Consider the following 21,056-nt stretch of genomic DNA (forward strand, 5'->3'; position numbering starts at 1 on the left):
GCTATCACTTTAAATAATAATCACAAGTAAAGCCTACAAAAAATTTCCCAACACTTAGTTAGAAGGTCGTTTATCTAAGTCAAAAGCAATAACAGAGAATGACTACTTGAAAAAAAAAGTCTGTCTGCTTCAGCGACATACGCCAGGAACTCAATAACTGATAGGACAATAATGTAAAGCATGTGTTTCCGAGTTGAGTTTAATATCACTCTCAGGATTGTCTTTAATGGTTTTTATGCCAGTCAGACATCTCCTGTTGGTGAACTTTACTCTCTGTATTGGGTCATACAAAATGGTTTCTTTCTTAAAAGCTCATTTATCAGTTATTAAGTCAAACTTTTTTTCTTGGAGTAATCCAAGCCACATTTGTGATCTTTTTAAAAATCATAAACATTACAAAAACCTCATACTTCTAAAAACTAAAAATGTTTCTGGGCCTTGATCTATTCATCATTATAATTTTGAGTAATAGTAACTGATATTTATGTGGTATTTACTATTGCCAGGCACTGTTTGAAGTACTTTTTCGAAACTAATTTAATCCTTGTAACAACTCCATGAGGTTAGACTGTCCTCCACTTTACAGATGAGGAAGCTGAGGCAAAGAAAAGATAAGAAACATGCCCAAAGTCACATTGTCCGTAAGGGATGAAGTTGGATACAAACCCAGACAAGTCAGGCTCTCGGGTCTATGTTCTTAGCCACTATGCAGACAGACTCCCTAGAGCGCTACATTTAAGAATAAATTCCCAATTTTCATTTGTTCCCTTCTCTCCTCTTACCTCATAAGTTGATATTAAATTTACCTGGCATTAATTGCACTCATTTAATCTGAGTTTCCAGAATTATAAGGTAAATTACCTATATTCAACAACCAAATATTAATGAGAAAAGTAACACTGAGAACCTTCTACTTCCAACAGACTGACATTAGTCATCTTGCAGCTCTGCTGTTAGCAGCACCATCGAACATTTTCCAGGATTGTCCTTCATAGGGTGTCTCTAAATGGCCCAAAGAAAAGGATATTTAGTACTTTCAATTGCTAAGACACTTAAGCTAGGTTGGAGACTTGGAAAATATAGAGATCTGGCATTAGGAAGGGAAAAGAAGATGAGGTGGAATAAAGGAATTTGATAGAGGTACAGAAAAATAAGAATAACAGAAGATAAAGCAGAACAATTTTTTTTTAATTGAAAGGAAGAAAAAGAAGCCAATAGCAATTGCTCTATAAATAAGGTCCTCAGGAATAAAAAAATGTGATTTACCAAAAACTTTCAATTTGGAAGAACTGTACCTTAATCTCCTCTTCTGTGGAAGATAAAGCAGGCTGTCACTCCCCAACCTCAAGCTCTCTTACTTAAAATGCAAGTGTCCTAGTGTACTTCTAAATACCTTTTCCTCACCAATTTAGACTCTAAGTACAACTACAATGATTAGGAAAAAGAGACATTGGGGATTTTTTTTAAAAAGGAGGCCAGCGAGGTAGGGAGAGAAGCAAGAGAGAATATCATGTCAAAAACCAAATGAAGAAAGACTTTCAAGAAGGAGGGAGTGAACAATTGTGTCATATGCTACTGAGAGGATGGATAAAGTGAGGACTGAGAATGGCCACTGGATTTAGGAACATGGATGTCATTGGCGAACCTGATGAATGATGTGACGGTAGGGACAAAAAGCCTAACTAGAGTGGGTACAACAGGAGATGGGAAGAGAGGAAGTCGACACAATAGGAATAGACAACTCTTTTTATTTTTTTAAACTGTACAAGAGAGCAGAGAAGTGGAGTGGTAGTTGGATGGAGATGTGTGGAGTCCAAAACATCGTGGGGTCTAGAATTTCTGTTTTAAAGATGGGAGCTATTACTGTTTGTTTGAATGCTGATAGGGAGGGATCCAATAGTGAAGGAAAAATTCATTATTCAAGAGAAAGAAGAATTGTTAGAACCATATCCTTGAGCAAGCTGGGGGAGGGTGGGAACTAAAATATGGATGGTGGAGTTGACCTTCAGTAAGAGCATGGACGATTCATCCTTAGAAAAGGGAAGGCAGGCGCATAGAGGTCTATACAGTTGAAGTAGCTTTTGATACCGTCACTTAATAACCTCTTCACCCATCATTGGTTTCTCAGGAATTCTGATACCAGGAAGAAAGTAACTAGGACAGCAGAAATGGGGTATTAATGATAGTGGAAGGGAATATTACATGTTGTAAATTAATAAATCGACATTCTGGTCGGTTAGTGAGTGGCTTCGTTTGAGTCCCATCAACTCTGGAACCCTGACAAAGTATTCCAAAGCAATTTAGACAGCTGACAAACTAAACACAATGTTGCCATGAATTCTTGAGGAGTTAATATTCTAAAATTTAAAAAGCTCCTAAAAATTGAGAGGAACAAGAGGAACAATTTCTAGAAAAATGGGAACAGATATGAGCAGTCAGTTCACAGATAAAGAAAAGCCAATGGTCTTTAAACATGTGAAAAGATACTCAACCTTATTCATAAGAGATATTTAAATTACTTGGAGGAAATACTATGTTTCATATTAATGAAATTTTATACTTAAAACATTTTTCAGAATAGCTTACCAAAAAAAAATCAATATACCACTTCTTATATATTAGATTGTCAAAAGCCCAAAACTTCAATGATGCACTCTGTTGGAGAGGCAGTTATTCTCACACGCTGCTGATGTAATGACATCTCATGATGAAAAAATGGGGAAACTCTCTGAAAAAACAAAACAAGTAGAGTTACCCTGCTCCACTTTATTCATCACTTTGATTTAGTGCAGAAATAACTTACTCCAATTGAGGTTGGGAAAGGAGGTTCTTGATGCCTAATTAATGTAGTTCTGGAATTCAGGAAGAAAAACTCCCTTATCCCAGACAAATCAGACAAAACTATTCAAGTCATATGCAAGATTAAGTGTGTTGAAAATGGCCCCAAGTCTGAAAGGGCAAATCACCATCACCATTGTACTCAGTGTTTTGGAGGACCTACTATGTGCTGAGCACAGTGCTGAATTCTCTGTAGTCCTTCTCCTCAGTCCTCCCACCAATTCTATAAAGGGAGGTACTAGTATCCCCATTTACAAATAGATTTCTGAGACATCAGTGGTGTCCAAAGTCAAGCAGCTAGAGACTGGCAGTGGCAGGCTTGTAACTCTGAGGACCCCATCTCAGTGCCTCTCAATATTTCTCACACACATAAGAAAGATTGTTTTTGAGTCCCTAAAGATGAGCTGAGTCATGGTAGAAATTATGATTTGGGTTACTGACTGGGGAATTATGACAAATGCTTCATAATAATTTTCTCAAGGACTATGATGCTTTTGATCATAAGGCTTTTGGGCTTAAAACACTTTTGCCTAGAGACTGCATCTCTTTACAGGAAATACAATGTTTTGGTAAATTTGTACCTTGAGCATCCTCCAGGCTTCTGTGCAATCCCGGTTCCTAGGTAGCTCTGTATCTATATCTCTATCTGTATATGTCTATGTCTCTGTATGTCTGTATATGTCTATGTCTCTGTATATCTGTATCTACATACCACATTTTCTTTATCCATTCATCCATTGATGTACATTTAGTCATATGCAAGATTTAGGTTGCTTCCACCTCTTGACTATTGAGAACAGTGCTCCAGTGAACACAGATGTGCAAATATCTCTTTGAGATCATGCTTTAATTCTTTTGGATATATACCTAGAAGGGGATTGCTGAATCACATGGTAAGACTACATTTAATTTTTTGATGAACCTCCATATTGTTTTCTATAGGACATGCCCCATTTCAATCTCCCACCAACAGTGCACAAGGTTTCCAATTTCTCTGCATCCTCACCAACATTTGTTATTTTCTGTTTCTTTGATAGTGGCTGTCCTAATGGGTATCAGTTGATATTTCACGATTTGATCTTTATTTCCCTGATGATTAGATGTTAAGCATCTTTTCATATGCTTGTTGGTCATTTGTATATCTTCTTTGGAGAACTGTCTGTTCAAATCCTTTGCCCATTTTTAAATTGGATTGGGGTTTTTTGTTGTTGAGTTGTAGGAGTTTTTTATGTATTCTGGATATTAACACCTTATTAGATATATGGTTTGCAAATATTTTCTCCCATTCTGTAGGTTGCCTCTTCACTCTGTTGACGGTTTCTTTTACTGTACAGAAGTTTTAAAGTTTGACATAGTCCCATTTGTCTATTCTTGCTCTTGTTGCTTGTGTTTTTGATGTCACAGCCAATAAACCACTGCCAAACCCAACATCATGAAGCTTTTCCTCTGTGCTTTCTTCTAAGAGTTTCATAGTTGCAGGCTTCATATTTAAGTCTTTATTTTGAGTTAATTTTTGTATGTAGTGTAAGGTAAGGGTCCAACTTCATTGTTTTGCATGTGGACATCCAGTTTTCCCAAAAGCATTTATTGAAGATACTATCCTTTCTCTGTTATGTAGCCTTGGAATCTTTGTTGAAGATTGTTTTACTATATGTGTGAGGGATTATTTCTGGGTTCTCTATTCTGTTTCATTGACCTGTATGTCTGTCTTTTTGTCACTATCATCTTGTCTTGATTTCGATAACTTTGTAATATATTTTGAAATCAGGAAGTGTGAGGCCTCCAGTGTCCTTTTTTCCTCAAGATTGTTTTGACTCTCTTTGGGGGCTGTGAGATTTCATGGTTTTTTTTTTCTATTTCTGCAAAAAAAAATGTGCCATTTGGATTTTGATAAGGATTGCATTGAACCTGTATATTGTTTTCGATAACATGGACATTTTAACAATATTAAGTCTTCCAACCCTACAACTAACATAATATTTGATGGTAAAAAACTGGACACTTTCCTGATAAGATCAGGAACAAGGCAAAGATATCCCCTCTCACCACTGCTTCTCCACATCACACTGGAAGTTCTAGCTAATACAGTAAGACAAGAAAAGGAAATTCAGGTATATACACTGGGAAAGAAGAAATAAAGCTTATTTTTGTCCACAGATGACATGACCATCTATGTAAAAAATCCAAAAGAATCAAAAAAAAAAAAACTAAAAAAAAAGTTCCAGAAGGCCCTAATAAGTAATTATAGCATGATTGTAGGATATAAAGTTAATACACAAAAGTCAATCTCTTTCCTATATACCAGCAATGAACAAGTGGAATTTGAAATAAAAAAACACATTACCATTTACTCTAGCAACCAAAACAATAAAATACTTAGGTATTATATATCTAACAAAATATGTACAAGACCTGTGTTAGGAAAACTACAAAACTCTGATGAAGAAAAATCCAAGAACTAAATAAATGAAGAAATACTCTGTGTTCATGGGTAGGAAGACCTAATGTTGTCAAAATATCAGTCCTTCCCAACTTGATCTATAGATTCAATAAATCCTAATCAAAATCCCAGCAAGTTATTTTGTGGATTTCAACAAACTGATGGAGATGCAAAAGACCCAGAATAGTCAACTCGATTTTGAAGCAGAACAAAACTGACCCTACCTGACTTTAAGACTTACTATAAAGCTACAGAAATTAAGACAGCATTGCTACTGGTGAAAGAATTGACATATTGATCAATGGATCAGAATAGAGAGCCCAGAAATGGATCCCCATAAATGTAGTCAATAAAAAGGAACAGACTGTTGATTCATGTAACAACATGGGTGAATTTTTAATGCATTTTACTAAGAAGAAGGTAATTGTTGGGGCTGGGTGATGGGTACATGGAGATTCATTCTTATTCTCTCTGCTTCTGTGTATGATTGAAAATTTTCATAACAAAAGTTTTCAAGGCTATTTTAATGACATCATAATGTCCAGGCACTACACAGATCTAAAGTTCCGTATTCTGATGCCAAAACCTGCATTTTGAAATGTTGCACAGCAAACTGCAAGTTAAATGAAGATCAAATCTGGTAATGTAAATACTTTATTATCTTAAAGCATATAGAAAGCTCTTTGAATAGTTTTCAACACACAATTTTGAGGGAAAATAAGACATATTGGCTTAACTGGTTTTAAGAATTTAATTTAAGCCTGGCTGTTAGAAAAGGTGCTGAAAGCTACCCAGAACAGCCTGGACCACAGCAGTGAGACTCAGGTCATCTGAGCTCCAGGACATTGGTCAGGGATGAGAGCAAGCTCTTTTCCTTGTATGTGTGTGTGTGTCACAGGCAAGTAGTCCTAACTTTACTAGAACCTGGCAGATAGTCTAGTCAAAGGCCAAAGTGATAATTTAATAATTCACAAAGCATTATTATATAATGGATTATTACTAAAATAATAACTAGAGCTCTTTTTTATAATAGGTTGAAGAACCTATGTTTACTATGAATATCTATTATTCATTATTTATTACATAAATAGTATTTTTTATTATTATTTACCTAATATGTAAACTACTCTATGTTTACCATTCTTCAAGATTAACTATTTTATGTTAAAGCTATATGAGAAAGCGCTGTCTCAACCTCTCTACAAGATGTGAGAAATTGTAAAATACCTATGGAAATGCAGTGTTTTGATTTATCACCAAGCACAAGACATCCATCTACCAACCCCTCCTCTCCATCCTCATTCCCACCACCACCTCCTGTGAATTAGGACAGAGAAGAGAAATATAAGTAAGACATAACGGGGTGAATTTTCCATTCAGCTCCTGCTATTACATACCAGCTGACCAGGTCATGGGAATGACATCTGTAAATTTGTTTTACACACTTTCACTCAGTTTACTTTACAAAGCTTAAATGCACTCTGTTCAAATTTGCTACAGATACATTCTTAACATTTCAGGCATGCATAAAAATAGAGGTGTTGTTTTTGTATTTTGCCAATTATATAAAATAGGGAGGTGGTGGTTGTTTTTGGCAATAGGTCTCACATTTGCTGAGAATTAGGTGAGGATTTTCAGGGTGCAGGAAGTCTGTCTAAGGGCTTCCTGTGAAGCCATTGGCTGAAAGTTTGGTTTAAACCGCAGTGTCCAGGACTGGCCTTCAGCAGGTCAGCATGTGGCCACAGTCTCAGGGCTGCACAGCCTCCTGCCTGTCCACCCCGGCACCTGTCCCACACGGCACCTGTCCCGCCCGTTAGTGGGTGTGTGTTTGTTGGGGGTGGGGGCAGGGGAGAGACTTTCACATTTTACTTATGCTCCTCTGTACTGTCCGCATATTCACACATTTACCTTTGTGTGTGTGTGTGTGTGTGTGTGTGTGTGTGTGTGTGTGTATAAGAACATTGAAGTTCTACTTTCTTCACCTGCTTTTTTCAAAGACATGCATTTTCTTACATTGAATTGTAAATGTAAGATGGTCACCCTGGTGCAGCCCTGCTGGTGGCTACCCACACTCACCCCTTCCTCTGCTTCCCACCTCCTCTTTCACGTCTCACCTTTTGCTTTTTCTCTGCTCTCATGAGGTTCCAGTGTTGTCTTTCTTTCATCCTTTGCATAGATTTTTCTGAACTGCACCCTTTGTAGGAATTGTTTTAGAGATTCCCCCAAAGTCTTCATTTGTAATTACATCCACCTTTGGTTGCCATAATGGCTATCTTTTTAGGCCTTGCTTCCAAGACACTTTGTCCAGAGTGAGTGGCATATTTCTCCACTTTTTTCCCCCTCACATATTTTGAAAAGAATTAAGAAAAACGTGTTCTTCCTCTTCCAGTTCTTTTTCCTCCTGGCTTATATTTTTGTTACTGGCAGAAGTTTCTCTAAAGTAAAAGGAAATCATTGTGAGAGGAGACAAAGAGTTAACTAAAGGGCACGCTGAGTTGCTGGGTGTGTCCAGAGTCCGATTAGGTTTGAGAAGAGGAACAGAAAGAATTTTTGTACTTTAGAATTTGAGGAGGCCTCCTGGCCTAGTCTGAAAAACACAACCAGATGAAATTCTATTTTAAAAAAATCCAACAAGTTCTGGTTGGGAAGATAAGCTAGCATCTTATTACTAAGAGGTCTTGGTTATGTATTTTTTATGCACTTACGACTTACTAATTTATATCAAAATCCTGACCCCTGTTCTTTACCTCTGCCCCTTTCCCAGTTAAATCCTAATCTTTCTGTGCAGCCCCTCTGGCGCCCACCCTGGAGAGCCCGCTGTCAGGATTACTCCCAGGCAGCTGGGGTTCAGGGAAGCGCCAATTAGCCGTGTTGCTCCTGTGCAGGTCGTAGTTTCTTCGCACAGAGAAAATGCTAGGGTGAGTCACAGTCCTCCTTTCCTAACAAAAGGGCATTGTACTATGCTGTTTGATTGCCACTCGCGGTTGCAAACGTGTGTGACAGGAGGCTCAGCTCCAGAGACGCACCTCTCAAGCTGCATTCTAATGAGCTACTTTGGGTGTGCCCCAATAGACCGTGAGATCCTTTAAGACTGCGACGCTTTATCTTCGATCCCCAGCCCTAAGTGCACTTGCGCCTAGCTCAGGACATTGCTAAGCAAGTGTGGTTTGGTTGGAACGCTGCAGGAGAACGGCAAGGGCGAAAGTTTGTGCCTGTGCCCCAGGAGCCGGAGAGGCTCCCTTCCGAGGCCCGCTCACCCGCACAGGGCCAGCAGGGGGAGCACTTGCACAGTAGATACAACATGTTTTCTCGGCCCCACTTGTTTACTTGAGCGTTAGTTACAATTTTGGTGAACCCCAAGGCCTGAGACCCTAGAAATTTAAACTTAAACATGAATATACACGTTAGAACATCACCTGTTGTACAGAACAAATCCGCATTATGTTTAGTTCGAAAGGCACAAGAATGGTTCAGAGTTAGCTTAAAGAGCACTAAGTCAGGAGGACATCTCACACAGTCAGATCTTAAGAGGAAAATCACCTGGTCTTCCAGGGAATTTTAATAATTTTGAAGTTGGAAGGCTCCTTATACTCCTTTGACGAACTAGTTCCCCTAATCCAACCTTCTCATTTCTCAGATGAGAAGCTGAGGTTTATAAAACCAGTCCTCTAGACTTAAGAGGATGTAGCTACAGAAAAATTACACAGTACTTTTCTCAAAACTGGGTTTTAGGCGTGTGTTGAAAACTTGGAAAGGTGGCCATTTGGAAAAATTGCACCTACAATCCTGCTTTCTCTCTCTCTTCTATTTACATATGTATATACATTATAAAAATATGTAACATTTATATATAATATAATATATATTTTATATATAATAAATATGTATTAAAGATACATACATTTTTCCCAGGCCCTTTAGAGGGTCAGCATAGCCTACTAGTTCAGCATACGGCTGTGGCCCGCTCAGACTGTCTGGGTTTGAATTCTTGGTTTTGTCACTTATTAGCTGTGTGACCTTGAGCAAGTTACTTAACCTCTCTGTGACTTAATTTCCTCCTCTATAAATGAGGTTAATAACAGTACCTGTTTCATTAGATTATTATAAGGATTAAATGAGTTAATCTTTGTAAAGCTCTTAGGACAGTACTTGGTATATTAAAAAGCACTATAGTTATTGTTAAAATTCATAAAAATTTGAAAAACACTATTTTAATAATGAATTATAGATAATATTCCAAGGGTACTTTTTAAAAGATTGGAGGTTGGCCTTTAATATATTTCTTAGGGAAAACTGATTGTGTAATAAATGATATCAGTATGAGAAAAAAATGTGTGGTTAATAAATCTGCCCACCAGATTGAGAGTCTGAAGTTTACATTATGATTCCAGGCCAGGCTCTGGTTTCCAAGGTCCGGAAAAGTGATCTGACTTTTTTTTTCTCATTTTAGAAAGCTTAAAAGACATCAACCCCAAACTCAAATGCCCAAACCTTCAAAGAATCATGTGCTTGGAACGCTCTAAATACACCTGCCCCTCCTGTCCTCCAATTTAAGAGGAACCATGACTTCCTCTCCTAGGCTAGTTCTTAATCAGCTTCCCCCTCTTTTCCTGTGTCTTCATTTGAGGGCAGCTGGTACTTGTATTCTGCTTGTCAGTTGGGATTGCAGGGAGTGGCTGGCAGGAAGGATGAGCAAGGGTAGTCTGTCCATGCCGAGTGGATGTCGCAACTTCAGGGTCAGCTATGGGAAAAGGGATTCCCTGCCTTTCAAGAGGCCACTAGGATTCGCCTGAGGACCAGGTTGGGGCATTCAGACCCAGCTCTAAGGGGCTGTCACTGGACAGGTCAAGGCAGTTCTAAGAATGCAGAATAGGAATTAGAGGCCCTACTTGAGGAGAAACACAGCAGAAGAGCAGCCCAGGGGGAAATGCCCCAGTCCCTTGCCTGAGGACAGGAGCAGGGTGTTGAGGGGAGGTCTCCAGGAAGAGAAAAGGGTCCACAAAAGAGGCCCTGGCTGTGAGGCGGGCAGGGCAGAGGGTGTCTGGGAAGAAGAATGGCTGGTCTTTAGTTGGGTAGGGGACCCAGATCACCAATGATCAGGGAGATCAGGTGAGGCAGAAGATGCTAGCAGGAAAGTCCCTGAGGAAAGTCCCCACCAGCTGCTTTTCACCTGCTACCTGGAGGCTGCCATTGGGAGGCTTTGAAAGAAGATACCGCCTTACCCTACTCGCGCACTTGCCAAGCTGGGTGACCCATTGAGAGAAGCTGCTAATTGTAACAGAGACAAAATGTTATCTGTACTAAGTTTAAAACAGTTTTCCAGGGGGAAATGAGGGCAGGCCAATGCAGCCAAAAAAGAGTTGGGATCTGCCTTTGCAGAAAGCTGAGTTACACTGACAGAGAGGGTTGCCAGGTGTCCAGTATGGAAGCAGACAGCATGGCATTTTAGCTTCAGGTGTATTAAAATGCAGTAAATACCTGCTTTAAAAAAAATTATTATCTCAGATGTTCTTTTTCTTACATTTTGATTGACTTTTAATCAGCAGAAGTTTGTAATTTCAGCTTTTAATTATTTATGCTAAGTATTGAATGGACAAGCACTACTTAAAGGAGCTTTATAATTTTCTTGACATGTGAGGAATCCTTTTAGGTATCTGTCTGCAAGTAAACAGTTTCAACACTAATGTTAAGCGTTCTGTTAAATAAAGTAAAAGTTTATCCCTTAGGAAGGCAGGTACACTCTACAGAAAGTTTTCCCCCCTCAGTCTCTGTGGGGTGGATATTTTTGTAATCCTAGGAAATACAGTTATCTCTAGGACGAGAAGAGCTAGCATTTATTGAGGATTCACAATGTGCCTGACATTGTGTGAGCATTCGATGTCCTCCACCCTCTTTCTCACAACCGTCCCAGGAGGGAGATGCTCTGATTATCCTCATTTTATAGAAGAGGAAACAGGCTCAGAAAGATTAAGCATTGAGGCCAAAAATGTAGACGTTATCTTCAATTCTTCTGTTTTTCTCCCACCCCTCATCCAATTTATTAACATGTTCTGTCAGCTATTAATTTCAAAATATATCCAAAAATCTGATCGTTTTTCACCCTAGCTCAGGTCCTCATTATCTTTCTTGCCTGGACGTTTCATTAGCCTCCAATTGCCCCCCTGATGCTGCTCTTACCCTGGGTACAATCTTCCTTCCACACAACAGCCAGAGTGGTCTTTTTAATCTGTAAGTCAGACCATGTACCATCTAATGACTTCCCTTCACATTTAAAATAAAATCCAAAGTCCTTACCAGGACTTACAAGGCCCTACACGATCTGGCTCCTGGTTGCCGTGCGCAAAGTCTTCATTCTGTTCAACAAAGAATTACTGAGGGCCTACTATGTGCCAGGGACTATTCCAGATGCTGGGTATACTGTTCCTGTCTAGAGCTTACATTCTAGTGGGAGGAAACAATAGTCAAGGAAATATGGAGGATTACACCTATTATCCTGTAATAACCTAGAATGGAGTATAATCTGCAAAAATACTGAATCACCAACTATGCTGTACACCTGAAACTAACACAATATTGTAAATCAACTATACTTCATTTTAAAAAAAAGAAAAGAAATGTAGGCTATCAGACGGTGGAGAGGGCTATGGAGAGAAATGAGGTAGAAAGTAAAATAGGAAGTGTGAGTGGCAGGCAGGGGCCACTGGGGTGACTGAGTGGATGACCAGGAAGGTCTCCTGAGAAGGTGACAAGGGAGCAGACACCTGAAGATGAGGAAGAAGTGAGTCAAGTGGATTCCAAGGAAGAACATTCTCGGCATTGGGAACGGCAAGTGCAAAGGCCCCAAGGAAGAGGCCTGCTTGGCATGTTTGAGTAACAGCAAGGAGGAGCAGAGAGAGTAAGTAGAGGAGTAAGTGGAGGTCAGAGAGGTCCTGGAGGTGGTCGGGAAAAGGGCAGACCATGTAGGAACTTGTAGGTCCCTCCCCTGCCCCGCTGCAGGGACTGGCCTTGGAGTGGGGGGGAGGGGGTGGCTGGGGAGGAATATGAGCAGGGCAGTGATGTGACTGTGTAGAAGGGCAGCAGTGGCTGCAGGGAGACTGGTTCAGAATCAGAGCAGGAGCAATAGGGTGGTGCTGGGCCAGGATGGTAAAACCACTGGATTTACCAAGGCGAAAGATGTAGCAATGGAGGCAGTTTCAGTGAAATGGTGGCACAAGCCTGGCTGGAGAGGGCTCAGAGAAAATGGGGTGGGGGGCGGAGACATGAAGGCAGTGAGTAAGGAATATCAGAAAGTGGGTGGTGGCTAGAGGTACAAGAGAGGTCAAGAGAAGACTTTACTAAAATGGAAGAAATTGCAGCAATTTCTTATGCTGATGGGACTGATGGAGGAGGAAGAGGAAGGCAACTTGCTGGAGCAGGAGAGAGGGGTGAGTTTGTGTACCTGTAGGAAGGCCTTCAGCTCCAGTGATGGGAGGCAAGGCAGGGATCTGGCACAGGCGAGGGTGGTTGGGTAGCTGTGGGGGTGGGAGCTTGTGGGTCTTCTCTGTTGTTTGCTTCTATTTTCTCAGTGAAATAGGAAGTTCATTAGTGAAGAGTAAGGATTGGGGAGGAAGTGTTGGAGGTTTGAGGAAAGAGAAAATGGTATGAACCTAAGAGGAGTTGAGTGTCCATGCAGGGAAGTGATTATACTAATGGACATATATCTAAGCTGGTTAAGGAGGGAAGTGAGGATGTGAGGGAGGAGAGGAACAACCAAAGGCAGTAAGACAGTAGACAGTTGAAGTTGGGGTACTACAGGGATTGGAGGATAGGAGGTGATGGTGGGAAGTGGGAGGCTTCACGTGCCACCTTCTTTCTCCTACACTCTGTGTCACCTCACCAGCCTTCACCTGTTCTTCCAACACTTCAAGTTTGTTTCTGCCTCGGGGCCTTTGCACTTCCTGTTCCCTTCATATCTTTACATGTCTTGGTCCTTCACTATACTCAGCTTTCTGCTCTGTCATCACATCCTCAGGGAGGTTTTCTCTCTTCACCGAGATAAAACGTAGTCTCTGTCTTCTGACCTTGTTTCATTTTTCTTGATGGCATATATTGCCTCCTGAAGTTACACTATATTCAGTCTTATGTTTACATTCTGTGTCTCCTACTAAAATGTAAGCTCCACAATAGTCGGAACATTGTCTTGTACATTATATCCCTGGTACATAAAGGGCAATCAGTCAATCAATAAATATAAATGAATAGTGAATACATGAACTCGCCCAACTCAGCTAATAGGTGATGGAGGCTTCCACCCAGCCTCTGAATCTAGATCTTTTGCTCTTAACCACTCAACAGGGAGAAAGAACTAGAAGGAGAGAGAGAGGCTGCTGTAGCCCTCTTGGTGCTTTCAATCTCTGAGATTTTAGGAGCTTCCCTATGGATAGAGTTTGAGGAGAGGAAGGAAAATACCTCAGTACTGGAAGCTTCATCGGAAAAGGCAAATGGTAGAAAAATAATTTCCTGGATAAGAAAAATAGAAGGGCAAAAAACAAACCAGTAACGGTATATAGGTCTGAAATTGGGGTATTAATCAAAGGCCACTTAAGCCTTACATGTGGGTTTGTTTTTTTTTTCAAAGAGAATGCATTAGGCAGTGCTTTTGGAATTAAAAATTAAAATAAAAAATTATCCATTTTTAAAAAGAAAAAAAAAACCCTTTAAAGGGAAAATTGTGGAAAATCTGGTGATAAAAGCAAAGGCTGCAATTTTTAGTCACCATTTCTGGGAGAGCAACTGATTTAGAAGATTAAGCAGTGCAGATGTAAAGCAAAGAAGCTGAACCATCCATTTTCTGGATTACACTTAAATCTTTGGTTTCATGAAGGATGACTTGGAGCAGCCACACCAGTGATGCAAAACTTATTCTCCAGTGTTATTCTCCATTTGCGAACTGGATCCATTTCAGTCAAACTTTGCCTTTGCAGACTTGGTTGGTTCTTTTTAAGTCTTCTTTCAAATTAGGTTACAGAAACAAGAGCTGAATTACACACACAACTGCAGAAACATTTCTACTATCAAATGTAAGATGAAAAATATGAATATTGAGAGAGTGCCTTTAGTGTTGAAACTGATCAACTTTCTTGGTAAAGTTCTGTTTCTTAACACAGTCAAAAATTGGTGGGTAGGGTGTCCACATGCCCTGAGGAGGCAGGCAGGCCCCTTTAAGAGCAGAAGTTGGGGTCATGCAGATGGATGTTTGAATCAGTTCTGCTCCTCATAGTGGGATGACCTTGGTCTAGTCATTTAACCCTGTTACTTTCCTCATTGCAAAATCCGTGTCCCCAGAGCTCCGTTGTGGGATGGCGTGAGAATTAATTGAAATGATGTGTGCCATGTCACGGAGTGATTTGCTTGATAAATGGACGTCATTATGTAAATTGCTGGCAGACTACTTCTTGCTCGTGGGCACCTGTGTTTTTGTTCTCACTCTGTTCATAGACAGTGCCAGGATATAATTTATCATCCACACCAGGACCCACACCAAACCAGAGAGGACTCTGGGCTCTTAGGAGTAGGTCCAGACTCTCCCCAGGCAAACCAAGACATACGGTTACCCTCCCTAAGACTGAGAGGCCCATAGCAGGGAGGTGGCTGCCACCAGGCTGCTCCCTCCTGCTGGAGGGACAAGCAGGGAGAGGGTGAAGTGGGCAAAGACGAGGCTTGCCTGTATCGGTGTGCTAGTTAAGAACTAATAGCCTAGTCTTTGAAACATTAAGAACACAAGAAGCTCTCTCCTCTTCCTCCCCCGACACCTTATAATTTGGCAAAGGATATCCCTCTTTGGGGCCCAGATAGGGCTGGAGATTAAGCCAGTATGTGCCGAGATAGCATCAAACCACAGAGGTAGGATGAGGATCCCAACATGGTTGTGAGTAGGTCTTTTGTTGTGAGCCAGACCATGGGGATTTATGCTATTGTGTTTATTTCTCTTTGTTACTTGCCTGCACAGTTATACCTAAGCCTGCAGGAATTGAAGGATAACTGGCACTCCTTTAAAATATCCATTGCCAGGCCCCCATCATAGATAGACCTGAATCCAAATCTCTTGACATTCTGTATATTTAAATTAGTGTATGGGAGCAGTTTCTGTGACACGGCAAGGTTAGGAAACACTGCCCTTGCCTTGAGAAAAGTCCTTTAAACTTTCTGGCTTTGACTTGGTTGTGCCACGGGATATTAAGAAATGCCTTTTGTCATCTCACGCTTGGGCTTCAGATATGAAAGGAAGAATGGATCTGGGGAGGCTTTGATGGAGCAAAGATAATCAGAGCAAGACTCCCAAAATAAAGACACATCTCCAGGACAGGGTTTAGGGTCTGGTGTCTCTCTGTTTCTGGCCCTACAGTCACTTTTTCAATGTCAACCTTGGAGGAATTTATATTCATTATAAAAGCAGTGATTCCATATCCGTGTACTTTATCTAGTTATTGCTCTTTCTCTTCTTTCCCAATCCTGTTTCCAGAAAGAATTGTTCATACCTCCTGTCTACACTTCCTTGGTTCCAATTCACTCCTGACTGCAGTGGAATGAAGCCTGACCTGGGAAATCTGCCCTGGGTGACCCTGAGCAGGTTAATGAACCACTCCTGCCTCAGTTTCTCTACTGTGACTTCTACACAAGGTAATGCAAGAAAAATGTCTGACATAGTTCCTGGCATGCAATAAACACTAGATCCCCTACCTACCTCTGTCCCCACCAGAGATGAAATTTCTCTTCCTAAAAGCACTGGAGACCTAATTGTAAGATTCAATGTTCTTTTTCAGGACTCAATTTACTTTTCTTGTCAATAGTTTAGACCATTCTCAGTTCTTGAAATTCTTATTTTTTCTTATCTTTACATCACTTTTCCCAGTTTTTGCCCCCTGGTTTTTTTCTCTTTTTTTCCTTTTTTTTTTTTTTTTTTAGGGGGGTAGGTAATTAGGTTTACTTATAGAGGAGGTACTGGGGATTGAACCCAGGACCCTGCGCATGCAAAGCATGTACTCTGTCACTTGAGCTATCACTCCCCCCTTCTTTTTCCTTTACATACACCCTAGACTTAGGTGTACTAATGGAATTATGTAGCCATCACCAGAAACTAACACAACATTGTAAATGGACTATACTTCAATTTTTTAAAAAAAAAGGATCACTATATAGACTATGGAAAGATGCCAAAATGATTACTTCAACATCTTAAGTAGAAATAATGCAATGTAAAATGCCACATGTTAGAAATAGATTTAAAAAAAAAAAGGTAAGGTGCTGATGGTCTCAAGATGGCATTATGGCCACATCACCCAAAGATAATAGAATTTTACCCTAGACTGTGGCCACACCCACACTCACACCCAAAATTCCCCAAGGGAGATAGATACAAAGGGAACATAGCAAATGATAATTAACATACCATTTGTTATGAGTTCCTTGGTAAGCTGTGCCTGAGCACTGCTTTGGGCTTCTCATCTGAAGACCTCCTCTATCTTCTAGGCATAAAAAAACTCTTACTTCTGCAGGAGCCACATCAGAGAGGTATTCCTGGTCCTCTGCCTGAGAGGGAGCAGATCTTGGTTTCAGCAGTGAACAAAGAGGCAGCAAAAAAGAAAAGAAATTCTCTCTTGGGTGTGCTGGAGCAGGTTCATATTGGTTTGAGAGAGATGATTCTGATAATCTCTTCCCAGCTCTGCATTCAGTGAACTCATGTTGATAACCTAAAATCAGCCATGGTGGGAGTATTTATAATATGGAAATTGGTAAACACTACAAAGATGCCTCCCCATCCCCTAACCTTGCCCAAAGCTTAATGTTAACTGTTTATCAGGACACCCCTGGGAGAGGGCAGAAAACATGCTAGCCTCACCTACTCTGAGCTGACCGCTCTCTTTCATTATAGGAAGAGAGAGCAATGTCTAGATTCATATCTGCAAAATAATGATGGTGATGATGATAAACACTTATTGAACACTCTAGGTACTGGGGTCCCTGTACCAAGTGCTTCTGATGCGTAACATTCATTTACACTCAAATGGTGTAAACATTACCTCTGTTTTATATATGAGGAAACTGAAGATCATGGCAAGTAATCTGCCGAATGTTACACTGCTGGTGATTCTGGACTCCAATCCAGGCAAGGCCTTTCTAGAGTCTCAGCTCCGACCTCCATGATGACTCCTTCCTGGGAAAGTGGGAAGAGAGGTTGGAAACTTTCATCCCAAACTAGCAGTTGACAGCATGTATTACTATAATTATTACATTTAAAAACATGCGTTCTTGTATATTGTGATACAACTTTTATATAAGATTTTCAAACCTGCAAAATAATACTACATATTTTCATAGATATTTATATATGTGGTAAAAGTGTAAAAACATACATGGAGATAATGTGGGTACATGGCTATTTTTTATGTTACCACTTTTTTTTGTATATTTAAACTATTTCATAATAAAAATTTAATATATTCCTATAGAAGGTAATCAGACTCATTTTATAGTGAGGTTATAGGTAGTTCTGATCATTTATTTAAAAATTTAATATTGTTGTACTATCTTTTTTATTAAAAAAGCTAAAAAAAAGTACCATGAATGTACCAGGATTAATTTAACTCGTAACTTGTTGATGGATAATTAGGATATTTCTAATTTTCCTCGGAAAGTCCCATAACAAATATATTTGGTATATAAATTGTGGTGTTTTTGATTCTTTCCCTAGAATAAATTTCTAGAAGTTGAATTAAGTGTATATATTTTGAGTGCTTTCAATACAGATTACCGAACTGTCCTCTAAAAGGTTATATCCATCTATATTGGTTTCCAGCAGTAAACTGGACGGCCTGTACCACTCAATGCTGGCCTACTTGTCCTTATAATGTTTTAAATCTCTGCCAAGTTAATGAACTAAAAAAAAAGCCAAGTTTTGCTTGGTATTTCTTTGATTATCAGTGAGACTGAAATTTTTTTCTCATGCTTATTGATCATTTGTATTTCTTCTTTTTGTGTCCTGTTTTTCATGTATTTAACCTGTTTTTCTATCTTGTGTTTGCCTTGTTACTCATTTGGATGAGAACATAGTTATATACATTGCATATATTTGTTCTAATTCAGTTTGTCTTCTTTATTTACAAATTTATCTTTTTTTATATGTTACAAAATTAATTGATGCTCAATGTAAAAATTTAAAAAAATGTACAACATAAATACTGAAAATTTCCCAGTTCCATCTTCTCAACTTAGTAATTTGGTGTATATTCCTCCAAATGTTTTTTCCCTAGCCATATACCATGAATTACATTTCTTTTCAAGTTTGGAATCATAGTATACATACTGTTTTTAACTTGATTTTTCACTTCCTATATCTTATACATACCTCATTGTCAATACATATTGCTCTGTAGCTTCTTAATAGTTGTATTCTATTATGACTATATTGTATTTTTAACATAAAAAATTTTACATTTTTATTTAGTCATATCATCAAGTCTTTTTTTATGGCATATTGCTTAATTTTTATGCTTAAAAAGAAAGTTTCCAATTTTTTATAGGAATTCTCTGATGGACTATTCAAGAAATTACCCTCATTTTAAGAGACAAGTGATATTATGAAAGAGAAAAGACTACCAACACATCTGTGTAAACTATAGGAGTCCGAAAAACTTTGCAAATGAAGGGGAAAAAATGTTGTTTTGACAAAATAAAATATATTAAAGTGCCTATTTCAAGTGAATAAAGTTCAGAGTACATTACCATTTCAGCTGGTCTCAACAGCTAATTTTTAGAAGTTTGAAATATACCAATAATCTTTGAGAGAATTCTTACTTCTCTAAAATACTCAAGAAAAAAGTTTATAATCACTAGGTTAGGTGCTGGGAATGCAATGATGAGAAAACACAAACACACACACAAACACACAATCTCTGCTCTTATGGACTTTACAAACATTATTAAATTATTACACAAATAAATATATAATAACAAACTGCAGTGTGTGCAATGGAAGAAGAGCATAGGATGGTATGAGATGATTAAGAGGGATCTGTCCTTGGCCTGGAACATCTTGGAAAGCTAACCTGGGATGTGCCTGTTGTGCTGTACTTGGGAGACAAGGATGGAGCTGGGATTTGGTTGCTGGTGAGGGGGTGCATTAGGGAGGGAAGAAACTACAGTAGGAGGGACCCTGAAGCTGGAAAGAACCAGAGCCTCAAGCAACACAAGGTCTAACTCAAAGGCCTACAGACAGGAAGGATTGTGCATGAGGAAGAAGCATGCCTCTGCTAAAGTATTTACATTTAAAAATGGTGTAACTACAAACTATCAGTTAGCGATCCCTGCTTTACAGGGAATTTGAAAGTCATTAAATGATAGTTGAAGTCCTGAAAGTGTCCTGAACCTGAGTGTTCAAAGAATTCCAGGATTTAAATGCTGGGTACAAGAGAATGACCCAGCAAGTGTTCCTGAGTTGGAGAAAGAAAAGCCAGGTGTGAGCATGATGTTACTAAAGCCCTGAGAAAGGACTTCTTAAGGAGGAGGGAGTGAGCACTGCTAAGAAATCAAAGACAATGAAAATTGAAAAAATGTTCATTGAATTTCACAACACAGAGGTCAATGACCTTCACAAAATGCTAACCTTTGTGCTCATATTGTATAATGAGTCTCACGCATCTTCTGGATTGTCTGTGTCTTTTGCCCGGGACGGGTGTGGGCTGCTTTATATCCAGCACAAGGTCCCGGAGATTCAGCCACATTCTAGCAACAACCAGTATGGTGTTATAAACAAGAAGACCACTATTTTGACAAGGCATTACCACATGCTTTGATGTCAGAGAGACTCAACTAGGCTCATGTTAAAAAACAGAAGCATGCATTTCTTGTGTAATGCTGTATAGGTAGGTATCTGATAAATTTAGATGTTCAGAACCAAAGTTCTATGAGATGTACTATTGCCTTTACTTAAGACAAAGAAAGTGTGTTGAAATTACAGGAATCTACCAGCTATTGAAAACTGTAATAGAAAACTATTGTACCCTTAGTTGTAGAAGAAATGTTCTAAAAAAGGTCTCATAGAACAGGGTGAGAGTAGTTTTCTAAATTGAAATTATAAGACTTTATTGTCATAACTGACAGTTTTCAAAATAAAAATAGAGCAAATAATGATTAGTGAACTCAACAGAAACTTTCCAAAATAAACAGTTTCTACAAACCAAGTTCTCTTAAACAATTGCAAGTATTAATACACTATTAGTCTTTACCTGAATGAATCATTTCTTAAGGCCCTCATAAAGTGACTCTTCATCAAGAATAAACTTCTATATGTATGGAAAGTAAATTTAGAAAACCATTAACGGAATTGAATATAAATCATTATTAAAATATCAAAACAGAGCATTACATTTCATAGTATATGTAATGATTTTTAAAGCTCTAGTGAGGCATACTCTAAAATGTAGGTTAACAACACACTAACTTTAGTCATACAATATACTTAAGATAATTATATTAAGATAAATTATATATGATTGATATATAAATATATATACATATGTAATTTTCTCTCAGAGGATTTTAGGAGAATATTTGTCATGGTTAATTCTTTCTACATTTTACTTACAAATTGAGAACTTTAATAGACAATATATTTGATATTAGGTAGTTCAATAGGACAATCATATATGCTGACTTTTATATTATTGCATTTTTGAAATCAGTAATTTCCAATAACCTCAAAAGTATTAAAATAAAGGAAATTTCTTCTCCCTTAAATCTT

The 21,056-nt window shown here is 38.9% G+C and overlaps 1 protein-coding gene and 1 long non-coding RNA gene across 6 annotated transcripts in view; one reads left to right on the forward strand and one right to left on the reverse strand.

Moving 5' to 3' along the window:
• TRIM13 (tripartite motif containing 13) overlaps positions 1 to 21,056 on the forward strand; it is a 39,524-nt gene that overhangs the window by 2,879 nt on the left and 15,589 nt on the right. For all 3 annotated transcript variants that reach the window (XM_032496182.1, XM_032496183.1, XM_032496187.1), the window contains exon 2: positions 15,780 to 15,937. The gene's annotated coding sequence lies outside the window, so the exon portion shown is untranslated. The remainder of the gene's footprint in view (positions 1 to 15,779; positions 15,938 to 21,056) is intronic.
• LOC106729534 overlaps positions 1,735 to 21,056 on the reverse strand; it is a 122,064-nt gene continuing 102,742 nt past the window's right edge. For all 3 annotated transcript variants that reach the window (XR_004325667.1, XR_004325668.1, XR_004325669.1), the window contains 5 exons: positions 20,542 to 20,598; positions 17,338 to 17,471; positions 16,707 to 17,007; positions 7,393 to 7,713; positions 1,735 to 2,728 (listed from right to left, as the gene is read on the reverse strand). This is a non-coding gene — a long non-coding RNA (uncharacterized LOC106729534). The remainder of the gene's footprint in view (positions 2,729 to 7,392; positions 7,714 to 16,706; positions 17,008 to 17,337; positions 17,472 to 20,541; positions 20,599 to 21,056) is intronic.

Source organism: Camelus ferus, chromosome 14 (genome assembly GCF_009834535.1).
Source record: "Camelus ferus isolate YT-003-E chromosome 14, BCGSAC_Cfer_1.0, whole genome shotgun sequence".
NCBI lineage: Eukaryota > Metazoa > Chordata > Mammalia > Artiodactyla > Camelidae > Camelus > Camelus ferus.